The 20,398-nt window shown below is 47.7% G+C and overlaps 2 pseudogenes; one reads left to right on the top strand and one right to left on the bottom strand.

Annotated features, from left to right (window-relative positions):
* The first annotated feature begins 12,865 nt into the window (after nt 1-12,865).
* Nucleotides 12,866-13,409, top strand: LOC125545540 (annotated as a pseudogene).
* A 2,088-nt stretch (nt 13,410-15,497) lies between these two features.
* Nucleotides 15,498-16,778, bottom strand: LOC125547065 (annotated as a pseudogene).
* Nucleotides 16,779-20,398: the final 3,620 nt, after the last annotated feature.

The following is a 20,398-nucleotide window of genomic DNA, read 5'->3' as shown; positions in this document are numbered from 1 at the left end:
GGTTCGCAAGCATCAACTGATTCATAATCAAGTGATTCCAAAAGCCCATCAGCATGGAATTTCTTCATGCGCTTTACACCAATATGACCTAAACAGCAGTGCCACAAATAAGTTGCACTATCATTATTAACTTTGCATCTTTTGGTTTCAATATTATGATTATGTGTATTACTACGATCGAGATCCAACGAACTATTTTCATTGACCATAGAAGGTTTTATTCATGTAAACAGAACAACAATTGTTCTCTAACTTAAATGAATAACCGTATTGCAATAAACATGATCAAATCATATTCATGCTCAACGCAAACACCAAATAACACTTATTTAGGTTCAACACTAATCCCGAAAGTATAGGGAGTGTGCGATGATGATCATATCAATCTTGGAACTATTTCCAACACTCATCGTCACTTCACCCTTAACTAGTTTCTGTTCATTCTGCAACTCCCGTTTCGAGTTACTAATTCTTAGCAACTGAACTAGTATCAAATACTGAGGGGTTGCTATAAACACTAGTAAAGTACACATCAATAACATGTATATCAAATATACTTATGTTCACTTTGCCATCCTTCTTATCCGCCAATCACTTGGGGTAGTTCCGCTTCCAGTGACCAGTCCCTTTGCAGTAGAAGCACTTAGTCTCAGGCTTAGGACCAGACTTGGGCTTCTTCACTTGAGCAGCAACTTGCTTGTTGTTCTTCTTGAAGTTCCCCTTTTTCCCTTTGCCCTTTTCTTGAAACTAGTGATCTTGTCAACCATCAACACTTGATGCTCTTTCTTGATTTCTACCTTCATCGATTTCATCATCATGAAAGAGCTCGGGATCGTTTTCGTCATCCCTTGCATACTATAGTTCATCACGAAGTTCTACTAACTTGGTGATGGTGACTAGAGAATTCTGTCAATCACTATCTTATCTGGAAGATTAACTCCCACTTGATTCAAGCGATTGTAGTACCCAGACAATCTGAGCACATGCTCACTAGTTGAGCGATTCTCCTCCATCTTTTAGCTATAGAACTTGTTGGAGACTTCATATCTCTCAACTCGGGTATTTGCTTGAAATATTAACTTCAACTCCTGGAACATCTCATATGGTCCATGACGTTCAAAACGTCTTTGAAGTCCCGATTCTAAGCCGTTAAGCATGGTGCACTAAACTATCAAGTAGTCATCATATTGAGCTAGCCAAACGTTCATAACGTCTGCATCTGCTCCTGCAATAGGTCTGTCACCTAGCGGTGCATCAAGGACATAATTCTTCTGTGCAGCAATGAGGATAAACCTCAGATCACGGATCCAATCCGCATCATTGCTACTAACATCTTTCAACACAATTTTCTCTAGGAACATATCAAAATAAACATATGAAAGCAACAACGCGAGCTATTGATCTACAACATAGATATGCTAATACTACCAGGACTAAGTTCATGATAAATTAAAGTTCAATTAATCATATTACTTAAGAACTCCCACTTAGATAGACATCCCTCTAATCTTAAGTGATCACGTGATCCAAATCAACTAAACCATAACCGATCATCACGTGAAATGGAGTAGTTTTCAATGGTGAACATCACTATGTTGATCATATCTACTATATGATTCACGCTCGACCTTTCGTTCTCAGTGTTCCGAGGCCATATCTGCATATGCTAGGCTCGTCAAGTTTAACCTGAGTATTCTGCGTGTGCAAAACTGGCTTGCACCCGTTGTAGATGGACGTAGAGCTTATCACACCCGATCATCACGTGGTGTCTGGGCACGACGAACTTTGGCAACGGTGCATACTCAGGGAGAACACTTTTATCTTGAAAATTTAGTGAGAGATCATCTTATAATGCTACCGTCAATCAAAGCAAGATAAGATGCATAAAAAGATAAACATCACATGCAATCAATATAAGTGATATGATATGGCCATCATCATCTTGTGCTTGTGATCTCCATCTCCGAAGCACCGTCATGATCACCATCGTCACCGGCGCGACACCTTGATCTCCATCGTAGCATCGTTGTCGTCTCGCCAATCTTATGCTTCCACGACTATCGCTACCGCTTAGTGATAAAGTAAAGCATTACAGCGCGATTGCATTGCATACAATAAAGCGACAACCATATGGCTCCTGCCAGTTGCCGATAACTCGGTTACAAAACATGATTATCTCATACAATAAAATTTAGCATCATGTCTTGACCATATCACATCACAACATGCCCTGCAAAAACAAGTTAGACGTCCTCTACTTTGTTGTTGCAAGTTTTACGTGGCTGCTACGGGCTTAAGCAAGAACCAATCTTACCTACGCATCAAAACCACAACGATAGTTTGTCAAGTTGGAACGATAGTTTGTCAAGTTGGTGCTGTTTTAACCTTCGCAAGGACTGGGCGTAGCCACACTCAGTTCAACTAAAGTTGGAGAAACTGTCACCCGCAAGCCACCTATGTGCAAAGCACGTCGGGAGAACCGGTCTCGCGTAAGCGTACGCGTAATGTCGGTCCGAGCCGCTTCGTCCAACAATACCGCCGAACCAAAGTATGACATGCTGGTAAGCAGTATGACTTATATCGCCCACAACTCACTTGTGTTCTACTCGTGCATATAACATCAACACATAAAACCTAGGCTCTGATACCACTGTTGGGTAACGTAGTAATTTAAAAAAAATTCCTACGCACACGCAAGATCATGGTGATGTATAGCAACGAGAGGGGAGAGTGTGATCTACGTACCCTTGTAGATCGACAACAGAAGCGTTTGGTTGATGTAGTCATACGTCTCCACGGCCCGACCGATCAAGCACCGAAACTACGGCACCTCCGAGTTTTAGCACACGTTCAGCTCGATGACGATCCCCGGACTCCGATCCAGCAAAGTGTCGGGGAAGAGTTCCGTCAACACGACGGCGTGGTGACGATCTTGATGTACTACTGTCGCAGGGCTTCGCCTAAGCACCGCTACAATATTATCGAGGACTATGGTGGCAGGGGGCGCCGCACACGGCTAAGAATATGATCACGTGGATCAACTTGTGTCTCTGGGGTGCCCCTGCCTCCGTATATAAAGGTTCAAGAGGGGGAGGCCGGCCGGCCACCATAGGGCGCGCCAGGAGGAGTCCTACTCCCTCCGGGAGTAGGACTTCTCCCCCAATCCTAGTTGGAATAGGATTCGTGAGGTGGAAAAAGAGAGAGAGAGAAGGAGGGGGCGCCGGCCCCCTCTCTCCTTGTCCTATTCGGACTAGGGGGGAGGGGCGCGCGGCCCTAGCCCTGGCCGCCTCTCCTCTTCTTCCACTAAGGCCCATTAAGGCCCATTTAGCTCCCGGGGGGTTCCGATAACCTCCCGGTACTCCGGTAAAATCCCGATTTCACCCGGAACACTTCCGATATCCAAACATAGGCTTCCAATATATCAATCTTTATGTCTCAACCATTTCGAGACTCCTCGTCATGTCTGTGATCACATCCGGGACTCCGAACAACCTTAGGTACATCAAAACATATAAACTCATAATATAACTGTCATCGAAACCTTAAGCGTGCGGACCCTACGGGTTCGAGAACGATGTAGACATGACCGAGACATGTCTCCGGTCAATAACCAATAGCGAGACCTGGATGCCCATATTGGCTCCTACATATTCTACGAAGATCTTTATCGGTCAGACCGCATAACAACATACGTTGTTCCCTTTGTCATCGGTATGTTACTTGCCCGAGATTCGATCGTCGGTATCCAATACCTAGTTCAATCTCGTTACCGGCAAGTCTCTTTACTCGTTCCGTAATACATCATCCCGCAACTAACTCATTAGTTGCAATGCTTGCAAGGCTTAAGTGATGTGCATTACTGAGAGGGCCCTGAGATACCTCTCCGACGATCGGAGTGACAAATCCTAATCTCGAAATATGTCAACCCAACATGTACCTTTGGAGACACCTATAGAGCACCTTTATAATCACCCAGTTACGTTGTGACGTTTGGTTGCACACAAAGTGTTCCTCCGGCACACGGGAGTTACATAATCTCATAGTTATAGGAACATGTATAAGTCATGAAGAAAGCAATAACAACATACTAAACGATCGGGTGCTAAGCTAATGGAATGGGTCATGTCAATCAGATCATTCAACTAATGATGTGATCCCGTTAATCAAATAACAACTCTTTGTCAATGGTTAGGAAACATAACCATCTTTGATTAACGAGCTAGTCAAGTAGAGGCATACTAGTGACACTCTGTTTGTCTATGTATTCACACATGTATTATGTTTCCGGTTAATACAATTCTAGCATGAATAATAAACCTTTATCATGATATAAGGAAATAAATAATAACTTTATTATTGCCTCTAGGGCATATTTCCTTCAGGCACCTCCCGGCTGGATCCGAGGGAAGAAATAATGGCGGAAGAGCGCCGTGTTGGGCTGCACCCCGGCAAAGCCTTCGCAAAGATGCGCGAAGAAAGCCATGCACGCCACCGCATTCGGAGTAAAATCCAAGAGGCGAAAGCCGAAGGTGTGCATAATGTCGCAGAAGAAATCGAAGAAAGGGAGGCATAACCCGCAAGAAAGATAATCGACGAAAAAGGGATACCAATTTGGAGCAGGATCGGTGCAAGCAGCAGGAATGACGCGCGTCGCCGGGTGTCCCGAATTCTCTCACCCCGTCTTTGCTCCCCATAGGGGCCTGAAGGAGGCCCGGAGCTCATGAACATCAACCGTCGAGGGGAAGAAAAAGGCGGACTTCGTCCGATCCCCCGACAACGCGCTCTCCGGCTGCTCCACAGTCCCAGCGCCCTTAGCCACCCCCTTGCCCTTGATGGATTTGGGCGCCATGGCGGCCAAGAAGTTTAGAGGGCTGAGGAAGAGGGATGGTGAAGCAACGACGGCGGGCGACGACAGAAGCTTAGGAAGGAAGGAAGAGAGGAAACGGCGGCTCTGAGATTGGAAAAGGCACGAGGAAAGAGGAGAAAGTGAGCAGCGCGCCCGCGGTTATTCCTTTTTTATGAGGGAAAACACGGGCCGCCTCCTTTCACATTAACTGTGGTGTGACGCATGCCCGCAGGAACCAACCCCACGCATGCTGCCCACGTCACACGCACCTCCCCACGCCGCGCCACGCGCGGGAGTCGTGGGAAGCGCAGCGCGCGAAGAACCTTACCGCGGTAAAAACCGCCCCGCCTGCCCGCGCACCGTTTTTGGGCCTAGCCCAACAACGCGTTGCGCTTATGTGTGGCCCAGGCCCGGGGGCTCCTGTCGGTGTACAAAAAGAGGGGTACACTTTTTGTACCCCTATAACTGTGCACGGACAGTCTGAGCCACGGGCACCACCACACCAAGCAAGGCAAGGGAGGTGAGCCAGGGTAAGACCGAAGCTCAAGAGAACTACGACGCCAAGGCCAAGACCACGAAAAGCAAAGGGGACAAAGCGGACTCCCCCGGCAAGATCCTTGCCGGGAGACAGTTCTAGCAGCCCCGGCAAGACCCTTGCCGTGGCGACTCGTCCCGCGCCTACGGAGCAAATCACCCTTGAGTCCACTACCCCCAAAGGGCAAGGATTCGGGAGACATCCCCGTGGCGGCATGCAGATCTTTGTAAAGACATTCAAGATCAGATACGCACTAAGGAGACGACAACCCTTGGCGGGATCCCAGCCGAGGAAGACCACAAGGCCCCCGGCAAGCGCCTTGCCGGGGATGACAGCAGGCGCCCCGGCAAGGCCCTTCCCGAGGACACCCACGGAGCCACCATCAGGCCCACGCCGACTAAACCTCCACCACCGCATGCATGCAGCTGTCGACCCAACCAGCTGGGCAGGCACCTGCGTGGCGGCATGCAGATCTTCGTGAAGACCCACCACTGCGCCACCTCAGCTGCCTGCCTACCTACGTGGCATCTCAGGCATCGCTGGCCAGGGCACGTGTCGACACAAGAAGGAGCGGCGACGGACGAGGCAGATCTCTCCCCCGTCCCCGATAAAGCAAGGACACCTAAGCAAGACGCATTAAATGCGCCTTGTCATGTAATGCGAGGGATAACCTCGCATCACTGTACCCTTTCCACCTCCTGTGTGCCACTGTGGCAACCCCTTTTTCTATAAAAGGAAGTCCGAGGCGACCAGGAGAAGGATTCGGTTTTTTGAAGCTCCTCACGCCCCATAGCTAACTCAAGAACACATATATACAATCCACCAAAGCAGGAGTAGTGTTTTACGCATCCTCGCGGCCCGAACCTGGATAAACGAACCGTGTGCTACCTGTTAGATCCGCTCTTCTCACGACCCCGCGCCCCGCTAACCACAGTAGGGATTCTTGTGATCCCATAGGTGTCGTTCCCACCGACATTTTTTATGTAGATCATTTCTTCATTTGAAGCCATCTTAATTGCATTTTGTACTATGTCAAAATCTGGTGTCTAACACATTCAATGTTAACTGGGGGCAACTTGTTATCGGGGGCTATTCCTGTTTTGCCACAAGAAGTTTGGCCTATGAACTTTGTTGGTAACTGGGGGCTTTGTTGTGGTACACCATTGCATAAATGCCACACGATCAACGATCATTACAGTATTGGATCCTGCACTCCTTCGTCTGCTCCAAGAGGCTCCGTGCCTTCGTTGTTCGCATATGATTCACTTGTCTGTTTTTTTTCTTTGGAAAGATGATTCACTTGTTCTGAACAGTAATCTTAGTTTATTTCAATTCCGGAACAGATTTAAGTAACAAATATGTATACCTAGCCAGTCGCAAGTGCCAGCGCTTTGGTTTGCCTGTAGTGCATATTTCAATTCTGAACAGATCTGACTTCTGACGCCGGCACCCCCGCGTCGCCCCCGCTCGGGCGAGTCGGGTGGGATCTAAAACCCTAGCCGCCGGGGGTCCCCATCCATCCTCCCCTCCCTCCGCTGCCGCCGAAGGACGCCGCCGGCTATAGCCCGGGGCTGATGGCGGTGGCGGGGGTCTTCCCTTTTTCCTGCACCGTGCGGACGGTGCGGAGCCCCGCGGCGTGGGTGGAACGACCGATCTGGCTTGGCGGTGCGGCGGGCCTGCCTTCCGGAGGCGGCGCGGCGGCTGCCTCGGCCAAGGGCGGCGATGGTGGGGTGCGGCACCCGGCCCTGCCTCGGGCTACGTGGCGGCGTTCGGCGGCGGCGGCCGGGTCTGCGGCGACACACCATCTGACCTCGGATCGGCGGTGGCGGCATGGAGGGCCTGGTGGTTGGGTCGGCACCATGCGGATTGTGCCCTCCGGACAGATCTGATCTGGCCGGTGCGGCCTGCGCCATGGGCGGCGGCTCAGATCGGCGGCGACCCGTGCGCATAGTACGTGATGGAGGTTCTTCGAGCAGATCCGGGTGAAAACCTTGTGCTTGGCTTGATGCCAAGACCGGCGTTGGTGGCACCCTGTGGTGTCATTACCTTCTTGAAGGCATCGCCGTGGAGAAGCTCTAGACCTCTATCCGCTACCTCTGAGGGAAACCCTAAATCAGTTGATCGGATGACGGCGGCGCGTTGGTGTCGTTTCCTCCTTGGGGGCGTCATTCTTGGAGGTGTACACGGGATCGAGGGACCAGCGGACGCCTTTTTTGGTGGAGCGGTACTTCATCCTTCACATTGATGACGACGGATCTCGGCGGCGTGGTGCAGTGGAGACTCGGCGCCCGATGCGCGGTGATGGACTCGCGCAGGTGGAGGTTGTTGTCTGGCGTCAAGGTGGCGTCGATGACGGAGTGGCCTGACAAGGTAGAAGCCTCAATATCTGCTCTGAAGACGGACCTGTGGAAGATGGCGGCGACGACACATGTGAGTGTGTCAGACCAGTTTATGCCCCAGACCCGGTATGTGGCTCGGCTGGGGCTTCTGGCTTTTGATGATAGGCTTAGGTGAGTAGACCGGGTATGCGTCCCTGGTAGCGCCCCTTCATCATTTGGATAGGAGTAGTGGCATATGTTGCCAAGATGGCGGATTCAGGCATATTGTTGCAATACTTTGTAAGGTCCTCGAGAATAATCAATAAAGTGGTCGTATGCATCTCCCAGATGCAGAGGCCGGGGGTCATTCTCCTTTTCTAAAAATACCGATCATCTTTCTACTAAGAACCTTGCATATGCACGAGAAATCTGGACCATGGGTATTCTTGGTTTTTTTTAAATTTACTTGAACTTTATTTAAGTTTCCCAAGCTGGGATTTCGTCTGAGACAACATGCAAAATACTGTCAGGTGGAGAATGCAACCAGACCTTACAAAAATTATTCGCCACACCCTCTCTAGCTAACAAATGTGCCGCTTTATTTGCTAAACGATGAACCCAAGTAACCCTCTAGCTCTCCCTCGATGCCAACATCTGCTTGACTTCTTCGATGACCGGTCCCAGCGAAGACAAGTCCTTCTCCTTGCTCTACAACTTGCACACGATCTCGCGGCAGTCCATCTCTACATGTAGATTAGGTATATTGAGCTCATCGGCTGGTTGCACAGCTCTTCTACAAGCATAAAGCTCCGCCCTTGCTAGTTCCTGACACCGTGGGAAAATATGACAAGCTCCGGCCAGAAAAGCACCCTCCTGGTTCCGGAGAACAATGCCCGCTTCCCTCACACCCCCTATTTTGGAAATTGCCGCATCCACATTAGCTTTCACCCACCCCTCTTCAGGCGGTCTCCATTTCTCACATGGGGCTGGACTAGTTTGTTTGCTCTTACGTCCGTGAATGGACTGCCACTCGCCCCATGGGTATTCTTGTTGGTATACAGCTACTGGTCTAGCAAGTACTAGCAGGCAACAATTTATGTTTTAGTAGAAGTAGACTTCCTCCTCTACCAAACTCTGAAGGTTTTTGCCATATCTCTGGAAGGAATGTCAAGAGATTGAGCATTTTAATTGCTACTCAGAATTGAAGCATAATTGGACTGAACTAAATACTGTCCGGTTTGGCATGGATTTTGTTCAATGCACCTACAGGTTCTATACGCAAGGTCACATTCAATATTTCTTGAGAAAAGTATGTTTTTGGTCCTTCAAGTTCCCACAAAGTATAGACTTGGTTCCTTAAGATTATTTGGTATACATTTGGTCCCTCAAGTCTCAAAACCGGATAAGTTTGGTCCTAAACCAGATTTTGAGCAAGTTGACCGGGTTTGACCGCCACAAAACCGCCTGATGAATAGTAAATTTGAAAAAAAAAACGACAAAATTTTGCTAGAGCCCGTCCGGTGTCATTTCATGACAAAATTTTCGTCACACCTTGCGCACGTAAGCATATTGGACCCCAAAAATTTCATAATTTTTTGATTTTGTTTTGACTTTTTTTCAATTTACTATTCATTAGGCAGATTTTTTTTTTTGCCATGAGCTTCTCGAGTGCCGAAAGAGCCTGAAATTTTATTCGCATCTTGTGCACGTAAGGATATTCGACCCCAAAAAATTTCAGGATTTTTTGAAGATTCTTTTTCGAATTTGCTGTTCATCGGGCGGTTTTGTGGTGGTCAAAACCGGTCAACGTACTCAAAATCTGGTTTAGGACCAAACTTATCCGGTTTTGAGACTTGAGGGACCAAATGTATATCAAATAATCTTAAGGGATCAAGCCTATACTTTGTGAAAACTTGAGGGACCAAAAACATACTTTTCTCATATTTCTTTAGCAATCCCAATTTCCATCAGTGTACAGCCCTGAATTTTGCATTCAGTCAAACTATTCACTCAACTCCACTCTCAAATCACATTACAATCTGAAATTTAAATTCAGTCACACTGTTCACTGCATTGCACGCTTGATTGCAATCGGAAATTTAAATTACGTACATCTCAAGATGGCATTTGTCTTCTTTGCTGCCGTCGCTTTTCTCCTGGTTCCAACTGAAACTAGCAATAACTAGTGCAAGGCAAGACAAGTAGCCGGGAACATCCAGTGACAGTACCGAGCAATGCAAGTCAATCAACTGAGCAGACAGCGGCGTCGGCTTCGTGGCCTCGACACCTCGGCGGCGTCGTTAACGCTTGCTCCGAGCCCAGGACTGTCCGAGCCGTCGCGGGGCAGCGGCCGTCCGTTGACTCCACGGCTAGGCGCGTCGCGGCCCGACGGAGACAGCCGCGTGGGCTTCATGGCCTCGACAGCTCGGCGGCATCGACGAATCTTGCTCCTCGGATCCGGGGCGCGGCTAGGCGTATCGCGCCCTGACGGCGGAGCAGCGGCTGCTCTTCCCCGGCGGCGGAGTGAGCCCTACAGCGAGGCGAGAGCGAGCGGCCGAATAGTATTTTTCCGAGGGGAACCGGCCGAATAGTTTTTTTTTTAAGAATTTCGGCCGACATTGGGCCGCATGGGCTGGCTTGTTTTCGTGTCCACGCGAGAGAAAAGATGGCGCTGGTTTCCGTTCGCGGCGCGCGTCGTTAGTACCATACCGGAAGTCTAATTGAAGCATGACCGGTTTATTAAACGGACTATGTTTGCTACATCGCCAACATGGGGATTATGCACGGCTGTTAGCTGTGAAAGATGCTGAAGAGCACAAATAAAAGAGGCCACTGAGCCCAACCCGTGACCCAGCATCAACAAGTGCACATGGACGAAAAGAAGGCCTGCGCATGGACAAAAACAATGCAGCAAAGATCCCCTATGAGGGCACAGGCGTAAAAAAGATAGCGCAATTGCATCCTCCGGGTTGGCACGTGCTATACATTAGCACTGGGCTTTTTGTTCAAATTTCGTTTGTTAATTTGTTGTCCACAGAACTATCATACATAGTACACATAGCGCAATTGCATCTCCCGGGTTGGCACGTGCTATACATTAGCATTGGGCTTTTTGTTCAAATTTCGTTTGTATTACTTTACATTGTTGTCCATAGAATTGTCATATAATATACACAGACCAAACTCCATGCTAGGCTAGCCTTTCACATGCAGTCTGATCTTAGGGATAAAGCTCGCTCTCGCCGTTCTTGTCATCGTCCTTGACAAAACAATAGTCACACTCTTTGACCTGTAGTCTGATATTGGGGATAAAACTCACTCTCGTCGTTCTTGTCGTCGTCCTTGACGAAACAATAGTCACACCCTCTGACCTGTAGTCTGATATTGGGGATAAAGCTCACTCTCGTCGTTCTTGTCGTCGTCCTTGACGAAATAATAGTCACACCCTCTGAACTGCAGTCTGATCTTGGGGATAAAGCTCGCTCTCGTCGTTTTTGTCGTCGTCCTTGACGAAACAATAGTCACACACCAATGCTTCTCGCACGAAGCTCATTACATGTGCAATCCACCCTGTGGGTCACATAAATGTCATCAAGATTCTCCAAATTCAGGTTTGTTTTTGAGACATAAGTGAAAAAGTCATGCATGTTTCTTTACATGAACAGGAGACCGGAGCCCCCTCTTCCGTGCTTTATATATATTATCATTAATGAAACCAGATACTGTATTCCACGAAGAACCAAATAATGCCTCTTACGTTTTCTGCCTAGTAAGAGAGTCCTCCCTCAACCTTGAGGACGTCTTGTAAGAGTATCCAGATTTTCTTTACCATGATACGTTCACACTCTATATTCGTTTTTTTGGTCCAGTGAACACCTTTTAAAACATGCATGATAAATGTTCTGCTATGGCATGCACACTTCAAAATTCGATACAGAAATATGACCATATATGGCGTGTAACCAAACAAATTGGTGCAACTTGAATAATAAGGTAGTATATACTTTCTGAACTATACCAGTTTCTGTATGCACAGGAGACACATGGCTTCAAAATGTAGGTAGTGTTATAGGAACGATATCCATTCAAGTGTTCTGAAAATCCAATAACATTTTTGGAATAAAATAAACTGTAAATGCACCCGGCAAGATCATGAGATCAAAGTTCTTGCAAGAGGGCTAATTCTTTTCTGCCAGAAAATGATGTAAACTCCCTCCACTTTCTTCAATGGAAGTTTCTACCAAGATCGGTGACTCTCGACGATGCTGGGTCGCTCTTTCTGCCGTGTGCCTTCTTGCCATACTCATGAATTCATGATATTATGGCAACGCACCGCCTATCAGAGCCGTTGGATCAGGCTAGATCGATCATGATTCAGTTGGATGTGCTTTTCAAACTTTTGTACGGTAGAAGATACACTCGGCTTATCGTATGTCATTGTCGGTCCACCCCGGAGTAGCACCACATCAGTCCTAGTGTTCTTTGCCAAATGTCAAGTGAAAAGGTAATTTATAAGTACCAAGTCTTGGCTTTATCATATATTAATCCAAATGCCTACTAGCTAGGATAAGGAGAAGCACTGCCTTAATTGTTTCAAAAAAAAAGCACTGCCTTTACTCTCCACAAAGTTTTGCCTGCCTGTCACGTATGTCTACATAAATGGATGATTTGGTGACATCAGTTTCACAAGTTATGCACTACTCCCTCCGTTCCAAATTACTTGTCTTGAATTTGTCTAGATACGGAGGTATCTAGCACTAAAATGAGTCTAGATACATCCGTATCTAGACAAATCCAAGATAAGTAATTCGGACCGGAGGGAGTAGTATTTTTCTCTGGGTGGTGAGTGTGGACTGATGAAGTATAATTCTTTCTTCCCTTTATATTTGTGGCAAATCCTTCCAAGTCAATAAGACTTCAGAGTTTGGCAGAAGAAAAGGCTATGCTCCAGTGGAGGGATTCTCGCTTTTAAAAGGGCTGCACCCGTTCATGTACTGCAGATGGTGGCTTCTGATTTGCCTGGATCAACCGGCCGGTGAGTTTTCTGAAGCACGCAATGTTGTCTATTTCTTCTTTTTTCAAGTAGAGTGTTCAAGTATTCTTACACAAGTTTTGATCAGGTGACGCTGGAATTGACAAGCTGCAAGATTCTTACACATGTTTGTGATGGCGGATGATACCAAGCTCCTCCTTTTGTTTTTCCTCTTGAGCAGCTCATCGTTGTGTTTTGGTTTTGAACATGATATCCAGTGCCTCAAGTTTGTACAACAATCGGTGATTGATACCGTCGGTGTACTCGAATCCACATGGAATTTTGAACATGAAAACGACGGTTTCATATGCCAATTTACTGGTGTGGAGTGCTGGCACCCCGACGAGAATAGGGTTCTCTCTCTGCGACTCGGCAGTCTAGGACTTGAAGGCCCATTTCCTCAGGGCCTTCAATATTGTTCAAGCATGACGGGACTGGACCTATCGAATAACAGTTTTTCAGGACCAGTTCCTACCGACATTTCATGGCAGCTGCAGCAGCTGACGTCTTTGGATCTTTCGTACAATAGCTTTTCTGGATCAATTCCGCAGAGTATCTCAAATATGATATATCTGAATCTCATCACCTTGAGCATAACCAACTCAGCGGTCAAATTCCACCCTAATTTGATTTGCTTACTCGGTTAACTACGTTCAATGTTGCGGAGAACTTGTTATCAGGGCCTATTCCTCGTTTGCTAGCAGTGTTTCCGGCTTCATACTTTGATGGTAACCAAGGGCTTTGTGATTCACCGTTGGGTGAATGCTCTAGGAAGAGATGGAGGCCTATACGAATCAATGACCAGTCGAGCATCGGAGCGGCTGTCGGATTCGTGGTGGGGTTCGTGCTGGCCTTCTACTTTCCACACTGCTTCGTCTGCTCTGAGAGGCTCCGTACCTATGTCGTTCGTATATGATTCTCTTGTTCAGAAACTGGCTGGCATAGTTTCCGGAGGCCAAATAAGTACTTCGGGCAGTATAATCTTAGTATGGTCCCTGCAGACTGCAGTAGCCAGTAACGGTTATCTCAGTTCACCTGATATGTAATTCATACGTGGCAACTTGCAAGTGCCGGCGGTTTTGGTTTGCTTGTAACGCATATTTCTTACAACTCTTGCGGAAAGATGCACTGGCCGTGATTATGTACATACTCTGACTCAACGCAACATTCCTAAGAGGAACACAAAGAAGGCGGCAGCTCATTCCAGAGGAACACAAACGAAACTCTGCACTCCGTGTTTGCACTGCGTCTTGAACGCATGTATACCAATCATCTTGCTAAGAGTGCAGGGGTCCTGAAGGCTGCTTTGCTCATGAAGCTGAATACCCTGCGCCATTTGAGTTCCATTTTATTCTCCACGAGGGAATCTGGATCGTGGGTATATATTCTTGTTGGGGTATGAGGCTGTATCTATATATATAGTCGTTTTTTCTTAACGAAATTCAAATGAGAATACAGCTTTTTTTAGAAATGGAGAATTACCCCGGCCTAAATGATAATACAGCTAGCCTAAGCAAGTAATAGGAGGCAAGCCATTTAAGTTTTAGTAGCTGTATCATGTCAGTAACAGGTCCAACTCTTAATTCACTTCCATCCGTACCAAACCCTATCAAAACTTACTTCCATCGGTACCAAACCCGATGGGTGGCGATGAACTCGCGCAGGAGGACGACGTTGTCTGGCGTTGTGGTGGCGTCGATGACAGAGAGGCTTGGAAAGGTCAATACGTCAGTATCTGATATGGGGATGGGATCGATGGATGAAGTGACGGCCCTTGCAGCGTGTGTGTGTGTGTGGTGCCTATTGAAAATGTGCCGGGTCGGTGTGTAACCCAGTTCAAGTATTGTGGCTTGGATGGGACATCCGGCATTAGATGTTAGATATTGGTGCGATGTCGGTTTGGTATTAGGCTCGGACATTCTGCACCCCTTCATCACGGGGATAGGAGTAGCGACAGGTGTTGCCAAGATGATGGTTTCAGACTTACTGATGTATTACCTTATAAGGGCTTTGTGAATAATTAATAAAATGACTGCATGCATCGCCTAGATGCAGAGGCCGGGGGTACATCCTCCTTTTCAAAAAGGAAAAGTAGTGGCTGAACCCACCCTCGATGCACCCACGCAAGAAAACATATCAAAACATTTCAAAAAATCTGAAACTTTATGGAAATGATCATCAACAAATGTTAGAGAGGCTTGCCAAGTTTGATGGTCAAATGACATCCCAGGAGCTCTATACAAAAAAAGATGAAATTACAAATTTTGGTCAAACAGTGCACGTACATTTTGAGTAATTTTGTCTTTTTTTGTATAGAGCTCCTCGGATGGCATTTGACCACGAAAATTTGCAAGCCTCTCTAACATTTGTTGATGATCATTCTCATAAAGTTTCAGATTTTTTTCAAAATGTTTGATATGTTTTCTTGCATAGGTGCAAAAAAACCACTCTCTTTAAAAGAAAGATTTTGACTTGCCACCATCTCTTTCTGCTTCAGTGTCGTGCAACACTCTGAAACTCTGAAGGTTTGGACCTGGTTAAAAGTGCACCACATGCATTTCATCTTTGAAAATGCAACATGAAATATGTCCATCTTTCGCTGGCTTCACACGAAATGAGTTGGAAAGTGCTCCTGAATTACTTACTTCAACTTTAACATAACCTGAATTCATGCATGAAACATGCTCTGGTCTAAATTCTGAATTAACACAGCCTGAACCAAGTAGCACGACATGCGCTGTGGAAAGGTAAATTCTTGTGAGCTGATCACGCCCGCGGCACGGGTACGGACACGGCGTCCATGAACTCGTGGTCGGCGACGAGCCTCTCCAGCGCTTCGGGCGCCAAGCACACCTCCAGCGACATGCTCCCTTCCCGCTCCGGCCCCTCGAACACCGTCACCTTCCCGTTCATCTTGTCCCCGGAGCCGCTCCGCACGCCCACCGGCTTCCCCCACCCGAAGTCGTTCCCGAACACGTCGAACCGCGGCGAGCTCGATATCGCCAGCGCCGCGCCACCAGTGGCGGAGCTACGTGCAGCTCTGGGGTGGCCACTGCCCCCCCAGCCGTAGCCTAATTACTGAAGGGAACATTTTTTAGAGGCTTAGATTAAGAAGAGTTTAGTTATTTGGCCCCCCTAAAGATGTGTATTTCTTGTTTGGCCCCCCCTGAGATCTTGTGCTAGCTCCGCCACTGCGCGCCACCTGAAGAAAACGACGAGTTCCGGTGGGAAAAAATCGTGGGCTCCCGGGGCCAGCGATCCAGCCACTCCTGCACGGCCGCCTCGTCGAACGATCCCACGACGCGGTTCAGCTGCCACGCCGTCCAGCCCAGTCCGTTGTCCAGAATCTCGCCGATGGTGCAGCCGGCTACGCGGATCTCAATGGCGTTTGCCACGTAGTCCGCCGGGATGCCGCGCATGCTCCCCCGGCACCCGACGGTCACAGCGCATAACGTCTCCTGCCCCGGCGGGAGGCGCCGGGCGCGGGATACTGCCCGCCAGAGGTGCGCGAGCAGGGCCTGGAGCGAGGAGATGGTGGCGCCGCCGGCCATCTCGTTGTTCGCCCTCGCCTTGAGCTTCTTGACGCTCGCTGCGGAGAAGGTGAAGAAGCCTTCTCGACACGCTGGCCGCGTCCGCGCCACGCAGCCCGTTCAACGGGAAGAATCCCCAGACCACCGACGATGGGGTGTACACCGAGCCGACAATGTCTGCAACGGCCACGCTGGGCGCCGCCGCGTGGACGAGCTCGGCGCCTTCCCCGGTGCAGCGCAGCGGGACGGTGATCGTCCTGTCGCTGTGCTCCTCGACGGCGAGCCGGCCGGCGAGGTGGTAGAACCGTCCCAGGGCGCGCGCAAGGGAGGGTGCGAGTTTGTCGACGAGGCAGCTCATCTCACCTCCGGCGGTAGGCTTGGGCAGGAGTATCCCCCTCTGGATATACTCCATGCCGATGCAGCAGAGGTCCCACGGCGTGAGGTGGATGTCCTCCGACAGCGGCACCGGCATGGCACCGTGCGACGGCCGGACCATGCGCCGGGACACGATCCGCATGGTGTCAGCCACGCTCGCTTCCATATGTTCGATGCCAATGCTGGCACTCATTTTATCTAGACTAGACATTCTTTGTTTTTAGGTTGCTCATCACCACATTTGCCATGCGGTTGCTGGCTTGGATTGGAGGTGGTTGTTGGCTGTTGATCTGCTACATTTTACAGAAAAATGAAAGTCACGATTTGGTTGATTTTGTTAACTTAAAAAAATGGACATGCACATTGTGATGTTATTTGCCTCTTATATTATACTATACTACAACAGGCCATATGGCAGCAAATACTGCTACTGAGATGGCCCCTGATAAATCGAATGCAGACCACACAGTGTTGTGCTAGCTGCATGCTTCACTTATAAACCCATAGTGCTAACAGCTCCGCTTCGTCAGTTCATCACAACCTAAACACTGCAGCAGCGAGCTGCACACTACCTGATGCAAAACTCTCTAAACTTTCAGCGAAAGGAATAACCGACCGCAGGAGCAGGAGGCTCAACTTGATGACATGGCAGCAAAACAAGACGACGAGAGGAGGCATCATGTTAGTGGCGGAGCTTGAAAGAAAATGCTGGGTGGGCCAAACTAAACAAGAGCATATTTTTTTTTGAAATTCTGAATCATAAGCATCAGTATGATTACCGGATGGAGCAAGCAGTATGTATATATATATACAGCAAAATACATTTTAACCCTGAACCACTATTAAGTTAGCTAATACAAAAGCTTTGAGACATTAGACATGTGACTTACTCACATACTACAAATCAACTCTCCGGTCACCCTTGCTTCTAGAATCTGCAAGGACATCTTCATGGTTGTAGTTCTCTAGAATTCCACCCTCTATATGAACTAACAGATTATTGGCAAGATTCTCATCTTCCAGGGTCTCGCTGCAAGAACTCAATACTTTGGAATGTAACAGCTTCATTTGTTCGAACCTATTCGTACTGGTTTTGGTTATGTTGTTCCAATTCAAGCAACGGCAATATCTGGTCTTCCTGAACTCGAGTTATGTCATCTCTTTTCCTTTTAAAAACCAAATCAATTCTTCTCTGAGATTGATTTTCCTTGCCCATGATTACCTGTGTTGCAATTTGTACAAGATCAGCCTATTCACTTTCTTATCAAATGGACACAACTATTTCTTATCAACAGTTCAACACTCGACACTCAAAACAGATGAATAGTTGGCACTAATGGTTAGAAATTCCACTGGACACTCAACAGTCAATAGGATTCTGTGCACGTGGAATTCCATATGGATAAAATCTGTTTCTTATAAACACTGGACACTGAAAATAGATGAGTTCATGACTCATGAGTAGATGTAAAGAACTGAACAAAAGTGATAAAATGGGGAATTACCTCTTGCTTCTGACAGTTGCTCTACTCTTGGAGGACAGTAGGAGACTGGAGACTAGGAGAGCTCATCCAGTGATCTGCTCATGCGCCAGCCGCTAGGAGTGGTTCGGCAAGCTGCAGGCCAGTAGAACAACGGTGTGGCCGAGCGCGAGCAGATGTCATCTGTGAGCAGGTGCAAAGAGTCGGGGGAAGGGAGGAAAGCAAGGGGCTCAACCGTGGATGTGAGATACAGGGATTCCGGCGAGAGAGGATAGACGCCGTCGGTTCGCCGACTGTGGGATAGTTTGGGAATTGGGGATTAGGGATTCCTAGCGCTGCCTGCCTCTCTGCGGCTGCTCTGTGCATGAGTCTCTGAGAGAAAGCGAGAGGATGCACGTGGGCTGGGCTAGTGGGCTTGGGAGATGCCTATATAAATTTTTTTGGTCAAAATCCTGGGCGGTCCATGGCCCAGTTTAGCCCCTACAGAGCTCCGCCCCTGATCATGTAGCGATCATAATAGAGTGAAAAGTACTTTCATGTGGGTATATAGTACATCTCATGAAAGTCACTCCAACGATATAATCATAAAAAAATATTTTATAGCAAATAAGGTCCTAATATATTATGTGTGTGTGATTATAGGATACAAATGATGAATATATGATGTATGTACTACAATGTAAAACAATTATTAATGAGATATAATGTGATGTCGTGTCGTGAGGTGGGCTAGGGGGGCCCATGCCCCCGCTCCCCCCGCTCCTTGCCATGCAGTCATTACTTACCTAGTCGTTCATGGTTAACAAAACCAAGTGTCCATCAACGTAGCAAGTACAATGCAACGGTGAATGTATGGCTGAACAATCTCCATCTTGATGTTACACACACCGATGACGGAAAAAACAGCGATCGTTGTATTGTGGAGCGGGAGTCCAGCGATGTACCAGGCGTTGACGGATGCCTGGTTCAACCAGAGCACATGTGGCTTGGGGTTGTTGATGAGGGTAACTGCAAGCACAACAAGGCATGCATCATTTTGAAGCATTTGCTTGCTGCATTACATTATCAAATCAACTAGAACTAGAACTAAAAAAAGTAGAGGAGGCTTCAAAACTTGCATGAACAATAGAGCAAAATTTCTAGTATATATAGATTGGAAGAGGAGAGAGCGGCCACCAAAGGGGAAAAGTCCCCCTTCAGGGCGCTGGCCATGGGATACTCCAATCCCCCCCCCCCCCTTTGTGGCCCAAGTTGCCTTCCACTTTTTTGGTCTTTTACATATGAAATGTTTAAATACCTTTAGACCATTATATATATTTTTAACTTTTAAAAATATTTTCCATCTTTTATCTGTATTTATTAGAATAAATCCGAGGCATACCGTCAATCTACCGAGAACCAAGCAATCACACCAGCACGACACCGAGATTTGTTAACGAGGTTCACCATCATGGCTACGTCCCCAGGGCCTGACTACGGGTACTCCTCCCCATGACACTGCTACAATACCGCACCCTGCGTCGCCCGGGCGCCGGCACACGCCGCCGGCTCCCCCGCGTGCCCGTGCTATTATGTTGACATAGGTTACATCGTGTGTCTACCCCCGCTATATATGAGAGGCCTAGGATACAAGTGTCCTACTTGGACACGACTCCTACCCTGTCTACACACAGTCCCAAACCAAGTCCAACTGTAACCTACCTTGTATAATAATATTCGGCACAATTCTAACAAACTCCACCTTGGCGAATATTCTCGACCATCTTAAATTCGTCCGTGCGTCAAACCTCCATGTACATTGGACTTGAGATACGTCATGAGCACCGCTGCTACTCCCAGACTCCATGTGACTCCACCTGCAACTGTAGTCCCTTCTCGTCTTCTTAACAGTCAACACTCGAGCAAAATTAAGTTTATCATTACTCTACTTTGTGCTCCCAACTTTCGGATAATCCGTTCAACACTATCACACACCGACCACTGTCTGCGTGAAAATGAAAAACTCACATATTGGATGTCACACATAAGAGTTACCCGAACTCAACATCACCGCTCCTTTTTTGACCGCATGTCTGAAACTTGAAGGAATTTCATCGTCGTCATGTGTCACCCTGAGTCAAATTCGCAGTTGTCTCACCCTTTTCCCGGATAGTCTCTGACATGTCCCACATCTATAGCACTCCGGATCCTTCTGTACTTGTCATCCGCACTTTGTCATGTGCACTGAACACCACAAAATATACGGCCATGTACTCTCTCAGCTTTTTGACAATTTCAGACT

The sequence above is a fragment of the Triticum urartu genome, chromosome 3 (assembly GCF_003073215.2).
Source record: "Triticum urartu cultivar G1812 chromosome 3, Tu2.1, whole genome shotgun sequence".
Classification (NCBI taxonomy): Eukaryota; Viridiplantae; Streptophyta; class Magnoliopsida; order Poales; family Poaceae; genus Triticum; species Triticum urartu.
The sequence above is the reverse complement of the archived record's forward strand: the minus strand, read 5'-3'. Positions and strand labels throughout refer to the sequence as shown.